General features: G+C 44.8%; 1 non-coding gene across 1 annotated transcript; it reads left to right on the forward strand.

Annotated features, from left to right (window-relative positions):
- Positions 1–6141: 6141 nt before the first annotated feature.
- On the forward strand, positions 6142–6248 carry LOC120272723. The gene has a single exon (XR_005540263.1). It is a non-coding gene; the product is annotated as a small nucleolar RNA R71 (small nucleolar RNA).
- The last annotated feature ends 1972 nt before the right edge of the window (positions 6249–8220 follow it).

Raw genomic sequence — 8220 nt, forward strand, 5'->3', positions numbered from 1 at the left:
CGTTTGAACCTTAACAAGATCTCCTCCAAAATAGGTGCATTATGATCCACATTGGCCCATTTCTATCATACTCGGCCTCACAACCCTGCCTGCATAAAAGTAACATAAAAACACACATATTAATGTAAAAAAAACTGAGAAAAGTAATGCCCAACATAAGGAATGAACACTTCGCATTCATATCGCACAAGCACTTATCAAATTCCCCCACACTTAAGCTTTTGCTTGTCCTCAAGCAAACATTAGAACATTCTGTGCATCAATGAAGAAAATATTGAAAGTGCTTGGCCTTAGGTTCACCAAAGTATACAAAGATAGCATTCTACAAGTAAGGAAAATTTCAACACTAAATACGAAAAATCAATGCTCTAGCTAAAAACTTGAATCAAAAAGGATAACAAACCCGAATTTCGTGCAAGTGTGTGAACTCACTCAAAACACCCCAAGTTATAATCCTCAAAGTTCTAAGTGAAAGGGACTTATTTATCTACACAAGTGATAAAAATTTTAAAAGATTGTAGTAGCTTCACACATCCTCTAAGGTAGCCCTTTCCAAAGCGGCCGCTAAGATGGCTTTCACACTTTCGAGGTGGTAGCTCTTCCTACCTGGGTGATAGCTTTCACACATCCTATGAGATAGCTCTTTCTCTCATTAGGGCATAACTAGTATCCGACTTGTGAGAGTAGCTTCATACTTCATAGGTGGTAGCTCTTTTCACCCAACAAATACAAATAAACAAAAAACTATTTTGTTCCTTCTTTTCATTTTTCCATATTTTTTTTTTTCAAAAGAAGTAAACCTAAGTAGTCCCTTTGACATCAAACATGAGTTTCCAATAGAGTTCAAAGAGTGAGTAGTGCACTAAGTGTAAATCAGGCAAAAATTCCTAAAAATTCAAGTAAGAACTAGAGCATGAAAAAAACATTGAATGTTAACAATTCTCCTAGACTTAAGAATACAAACATTGCAACTAAGGTGAACTGCCATTGGCTATGTGAGCATATATCAATCAAGAACAATAGAAAAGATGTACGCATTATGAAACTCCCCCCCACACTTAAGTTGTACATTGTCCTCAATGTACACATGCAAGCTCACTCAAAATATATTATTCAAAAATAGATGTGGGAGAAGCAATCAAAACAATACTCCCCTGACTCCTAGTGTTGTGTTTGATGAAGCTAATTCATTGGGAGTAGTGTTCCAATGGGTTGTGAAGCTCGCACGGCCAAGTGCCGAAGCACCTTGGCCGTGCTGATAACTTAGTCTCAATTTCCAAGAAGACAAGACCATCTTTACGCATACACGAGGGGGTTCAGTGAAGCTCAAGAATAACAAAAATAACTCGAGTGTATAAAAGATGAAGCAATGAATACAACTTGATAATGCAAAATAACATAAACTCAGAAGGAAAATCCTTTCTAAGTGAACAAGTCTAAAAACAAGAAAATAAGATAAAGTAAAATGCATGAAAGTAAAAGAAAGGTCAAGTGTCGGAGTCACTCTCGGGCTCTGCTGCTGCTGCTGCTGAAGTGGAAGCAAATAGTGGGTCCTCTGATGGAGGCGCTAGGGTCGAGGATGTAGGTGCTGGATGTACTGGCGGTGCCTGAAGAGTCCTCAGCTGTAGGACGAATGACGAGTCAATGTCTCGCTCTAGGATCTGCTGTAATATGTCGAAACGCACCATGAACTCTGTGTACTGAGTGGCCTGCATAGCCCTAATCTCGGCAACCTCGGCTCGGACTATTCCTATAGCATTCTCGAGCCTCTAAAAGCGATCATTGGCTCGAGAAGGTGAAAACATACGCACTAGGGATGGTTCCTCGGCCGCTGGAGGTGCCTCGGTCTCCATCAATGCGGGCTGAGGCTCGGGGGCGGGCTGAGATGCTCCAGCGTCATCACCCTCATCCTCAGCTATCTCTGGGGCTGGTAGAACTAACGCAAAAACTCCTATCCGAACCCTGCGGACCATGCCCATCAACCGCATCATCTCTAGACCCAGGGGAGCGGGTACACTTGTCTTCTCGGCCCCACGAATCAAATCCAGGAGACCCATGCCCAGCACTAATCTCGTAATGTAAGGACCCGAGAAGATCGCTCCTAGTCTAGTGTACTGTCCCTGGTGTCTGATGTAATCAGCCAAGATGTGCCCTAAGTGGATCGGTACGCGCTCTACCATCAAGTACAAGTACAGCAACTCCTGGCGGCTCAAGACACCAGTACTATCGCCACAGCCATTGACCGACCTACTCATGATTGCGTGCAAATATCTGTAGGTAGGTCGGGAAAGGCACATGGCCTTGGAGACTCCCGGCTCATACTGACCCTGATCATATAGCACTCTGTAAGCTCTCTGCGAGGTCAAGGTTCCAGGATAATCAGTAGGCAACTGTGCATACTCCTCTGAATCTGTAAATGGATCCTCGTATAAGCCAAGTAGTATGGAAATCTGCGTAATGCTCAAACTATGGTGCCGTCCAAACACTCTGAACTGAATGGTGCCCAAGCTGTTGAAGCTCGCATACGCTCTATCAAACTCAAACGAGGAGAGCACCTCCAGTGCAAACTCTCGGATAGTTGGCTCTCTAATCATCAACAACTGCCGCCAACCACCATCTGAAACAAGGTCCTCAACCTCATCAACAAACTCATCTCCCTGCTGAAGATCTCGTAATATAGTCTTGTCCAGGAATAGAGTCTGTCCGAAGCGGAGTCTCGATAAGCGCTCATAACGGGCCTGATGTTTAGGAATCGCAAATCGCATGTCCTCGGGCTCAGAGGATGACTCATGTGGCCTCTTATCAGCTTGCTTCTTTGTCCTAGGTGCCATGATCTGCCAAATTTAAACAAAATTAGTCAAACAAGTTGATAAAACAATACTGCATAAATCCACACAGTCGTGTGGAATTTCCGCATGCCCGTGTGGATTCATGGGGCGTGAGAACCGCACGGCCGGGTATCAACAATCCAAAAATACAACTCAATAATATCTCTAACTTCGTTCCAAACATAAATCATTGTTCCAATTGAAGAAACGAAGCATTGTTAACCAGATTAATCAATAGAAATCATGAATTGATGAAGAAGATGAAGAAAATGAATTTACCGATGAGGAGAAGTGAGAAAATAGAGAGCCGGCCGGAAAACTTGCGAAAATCCCACCAAACTGGCGCAATGGACTCGGAGAATGTTGTGAGAGTGTTTTCAAGTGAAAAAGAGCCGTGAAGAAGGAGAGAAATCATCCCCTTTTTAAACAGAACTCGTGACTTTTGACATTTTGTGCATCCACACGGGCGTGTGGAAATTCCCCACGCCCGTGTGCCTCACTTCAAAAGCTCCACAGGGGCATATGCACGCCCCTGTGCGCTCTCGGGAAAAACTCTCACTGACTTAGAATGATCTCCCACGGGCGTGCAGAAATTATCCACGCTCGTGCACCCGGACCCAGCGGCGGGGCCTGCGCCCCGTGGCTTCCCGGACATCCCAGAAAGATATCAAGTCTTCCACACGCCCGTGCGGAAATTCCCCCCCAGGCGTGGATATTCACTAAAGCCCAATTCACGCAGGCGGCACTGCGCACTGTGTTTTTCTCGGGATGGAGGGAACAACCCTACGAGCTTCTGCAGGCATGCGGAAAGTGTACGCCCGTGTGTGGTTCACAAGGTCACCCACAGGGGCGAGTCCACGCCCATGTGTGTTCTCGGGAAAATCTGCCCAACTCTGTAGGAAGGCACACGTCCGTGCAGAAATTACCCACGGGCGTGCACCAGTCGCATGATCATCCACAGGGGCAGCCGCACGCCCCTGTGCCCTCTCTGGAAGAGTTCACAGTGCACATCCACGGGCGTGTGGAAATTTCCCACACCCGTGTGTTTTCTCTGGATGACTTAGAAAAACCTGCAGGCTCTGCAGAAATATTCTGAACATGTTGACACACTCAGAGCCTGCCCTATTATGCAAAATTTACCAGATAAAAACACAAAAATAGAACTCAAACGACCAAGTTTCACCAATTCGCAACAAAACACACAATGAATTCATTTAAAACCCACAATAAAATCGCAGCACAAGCACTCAAAAAGTTAAACACCAACACTTAACAATTTATTCATGCAAACAAACTAAACTAAAAGGTACGAAAATAGTAAACATTTGGGTTGCCTCCCAAGAAGCGCTTGTTTAACATCACTAAGCTTGACGTATCTTTCTTACCTCACGGGGGTTCATGAATGAAGGTTGCCCTCTTACCCATAACTTGAAAGAATGATGAGCAAAGTCTCTTGAGGGTAGAGGGTGTACTATTGGGCTTCGGACCACCTAGCAATCATTCGTCCAAATTTCTTGGCTCATGTACGTCTCCAATAGTCTTGGGGCATTTTCAGTGGCATCCCCTAGCCCTCTTCATTTTCCGGAGCACATTCTTCAAGATCCCTGGGGTAGATGTTTCCTCTCCATTCGAACCAAGCATCATTACTTCTTCATTGCTCTCCTCTTGGTCGAACAAACCTTGATATGGATCCGGGTTGAACATTTCCTGTATATATTCATCAACAATCTCATCAGTAGTGTCTAGAAAATACAAAGTGTCATCAAAATCGAGAGAATGCTGCATGGCTTCAGTAAGGCGGTAAGTGAGCTTATCGTCTCTGACTCTCAATGTAAGCTCTCTGCCGTCCATGTCAATCAATGCTTTGGAAGTTCGGAAGAACGGTCTCCCAAGTATCAAGGGTACAACTGCATCCTCATCGACATCTAGCACTACAACGTCAACCGGAAAAATGTACTTGTCCACCTTGACAAGCACGTCTTCAATGATGCCTCTTGGATGTCGTACCGTTCGGTCCGCCAATTATAAAGTCATTCGAGTAGGACTAGGCTCACCCAAGCCTAGCTTTTGGAAGTAAGTATATGGCATGACGTTGATACTTGCCCCTGAATCTGCCAATGCCATTTCCTCACCTAAGTTGCCGATGTTACACGGAATAATGAAGCTTCCCGGATCCTTCTTCTTATTCGGCATGTTCTTTTGCAACACCGCCGAGCATGAAGCATCAAGCACCACTGAAGCACTCTCCTACAATTTCCTCTTGTTGGTCAATAGGTCTTTCAGGAACTTCGCATACTTAGGCATTTGAGCCAAAGCCTCAACAAAAGGAATGTTGATGTGGAGTTGTTTGAACAAACTCAGGAACTTCTTATACTGTTCATCCCCTTGGTCATTCTTCAATCTAGAGGGATAAGGGATTCTTGGCTTGAAAGGTGGGGGTGCCACCTCTTTCTCTTTGTTTGCTCCCTTCGCAACCTCTACGACATCGGGTGCATGTTCTTTCGGCTTCTCACTCGGAAGCCTCCCTTCAACCTCAAGACCGCTTCTCAAAGCAATCGCCTTCACATGTTCTCTCAGGTTGGTTTCTGTGTTACTTGGTAAACTTCCATGTGGCCTTTCAGAAAGAGATTTCGCAAGTTGGCCCACTTGATTTTCAACATTGTGCAAGGAGGCGGTGTGATTACGAAGTGTAGCCTCGACTGATTCAAACCTTGTATTTGCGGATTGAACAAATCTAGCCAAGTGCTTCTCCAAATCCGTCATTCGGGTTTCCAAGCCTGAAATTCTGTTTTCCACTTGAGGGGCTGGATGTTGTTGGAACCCCGATGGCCCCATGGTCTTCTGTGGTCGTTGATTACTCCATGAAAAGTTGGGATGATTCTTCCAACCTGAATTGTAGGTGTTGCTGTATGGATTCCCTTGAGGTCTCATTTCATTACCTACAAAGTCGACATTCTCAACTGAAGAAACATCACCAATGACGATTGGGGAATCTGAGGAAGCATGTCCTCCACCACAACCGGTGCAATTGGTCATGGCCGCAACTCTATTCAAAGCTATAAGATCTAGCTTCTTTCTCAAACTCTCCACTTGGGCCGCCAATGAAGTTACCGCATCAATTTCATGGAGACCGGCCACTTTTTTCTTTTCCCTAGCGTTCCACTGGTAACTATTTAACCCCATTTCCTCAATCAATTGACAAGCCTCATCGGGGGTTTTGCTACCTAAGGTACTTCCTGCCGCCGCATCCAAGAGTTGTCTTGTACTCGGGTTCAAACCATTATAGAAGGTTTGAACAATCATCCACTCCGGGAATCCGTGTTGCGGACACTTGCGCAGGAGTTCCTTGAACCATTCCCATGTCTCGAATAGAGACTCCAATTCCAACTGCATAAAGGATGAGATCTCATTCCTAAGCTTTGCTAATTTTCCGGGAGGGAAATAACGGCCTAGAAAAGCTTCTACCATCTCCTCCCATGTAGTGATTGATGCTCTTAGTAATGAGTGTAGCCACTGCTTTGCTTTCCCCTTTAAGGAAAATGGGAAGGCTCTTAACTTGATGGCATCATCCGTCACACAATTTATCTTCTGCATGTTACACACCTCGAGGAAGCTCTCTGTGTGACTGTTTAGATCCTTATCGGCCAAACCGTTAAATTGTGCGGACTGCTACAGCATATGGATGAATACCGGCTTTAGCTCGAAATTCTGAGCTATAATTGGGGGACGCATAATACTCGATTGTGTCCCCAACACTGAATGTCTGGCATAATTAGATAGTGTTTGTTGTTGCTCATTTTGTTCTACCATGTTGTCAGATCCTTCTACTTCCAAATCAGCTGGATTAGGCTGTTCTTGTACAGGTTCTTTCCCTTTCCTTCGAAGTGTACGTTCAAGCTCAGGGTCTCCTTCAATCAATATTGATGGATTCCGTCATGTCATAACCTGGAGCCGCACCAAAAGTAAAGAAAAAGAAAATCAGAACGATGATAGAATAAGAAGATATGAAATAGAATGTGTAGTGAAATAGCTAAGAAAATAAAGTGTAAAGTATCTCTAAACGCCTAAACTCCCCGGTAACAGCGCCAAAAACTTGACACTTAATCCCGGTTGAGTGGGGTTGAATCCACAGGGAGTAAGGAGTAAAGACACTTAATTTGATTCTTAGCTATGTGAAGTATCAACAATGATAAGTGTGGTAATGATTCAGTTCTCAGAAATTAAAAGCAACAAGTAAGAGAGCAAAAGTAAGGAGGAGGCAAGGCAATCGATAAAGATGGGGTACTCGGATGGTACTTCACATAGGATAATCTCTTCAAGTGCAAGAACTCTCTATTATGCTTCCTAATCAATGCAATGGTTAGTCGTGGAAATACTTACATACATAGTCCCAAATCTAAGGTAAACTATGCCTAACTCTATACATGTCCCGGATGAGAAATCGAACAATCTCAACACCTCGCACTCGAATACAGTTGCAATGAGCTCTAGGGATTCCAAGTGATAAATCGCTTCCTAATTATAGACCTAACCCTTTGGTCCAGGCGGAAGGTCCCTAGCCATAATTAAGCCCTAGATACTAAGATCCCCTCAATGCTTCACTCCATTGCACGCGCAACTAGGCCCCAGCGGAGGTTCATCCCTTACACCATTCACTCTATTATGGCCGCAAAGAACTCGAGGAATGGAGGTAGAATCTATCTCCTCAGAGGGGAAAGGGGATGCTCCTGTACCTCTCGACTCACCCTCTGAACCCTCTGCAACATAGCTTTGTCTAACGCTCATGGTGTGTCACTCACTCACAAGGTTACCAACAAGAACTCTCAACCCTAGTGTCACTCTAGGGGAAATGTTCATACAATCAAGCATTCATGGTCGGAACTCACAATAAACATCAATTTATTGAAAGCATAATAAAGAAGTTCAAAATAACGAATACATCCTAGGGTTCACAATCACCCAAGTACCCACTAGGGGTTTAGCTCTCCATGGAGCTAAGTACAATCAAAGAAATCGAATGTAAAAGCAATGAATCCATAAAGAAACCCCGTCGATGGTCGTATCGATGGTCTTGCGGAGAGTCCTCTACTCGTCGTCCAAGGATTCCCTCGTCCGGTATAGGATACGCCTCGACGGAAGCTCCCCTACCAACCTTCTTTCTCAGGAATGACGATGTCTGAGCCATAGAACCTCTCCAAAACCTTGGCCAATACCCCTCAAAACCCTAGCCGAAGCCCTCTCTTAAGTTGGGGAAAAGATGGAGAAAAGAATACCAAAATCGGGGCTGAATCGACTTTATATAGGGATGGAATCGGGCAACTCCACGGCCGTGGATGATACACGTGCCCGTGCGGAATTTCCACGCGGGCGCGGATAATTTCCACATGGCCGT

Source organism: Dioscorea cayenensis, chromosome 11, assembly GCF_009730915.1.
Source record: "Dioscorea cayenensis subsp. rotundata cultivar TDr96_F1 chromosome 11, TDr96_F1_v2_PseudoChromosome.rev07_lg8_w22 25.fasta, whole genome shotgun sequence".
NCBI lineage: Eukaryota > Viridiplantae > Streptophyta > Magnoliopsida > Dioscoreales > Dioscoreaceae > Dioscorea > Dioscorea cayenensis.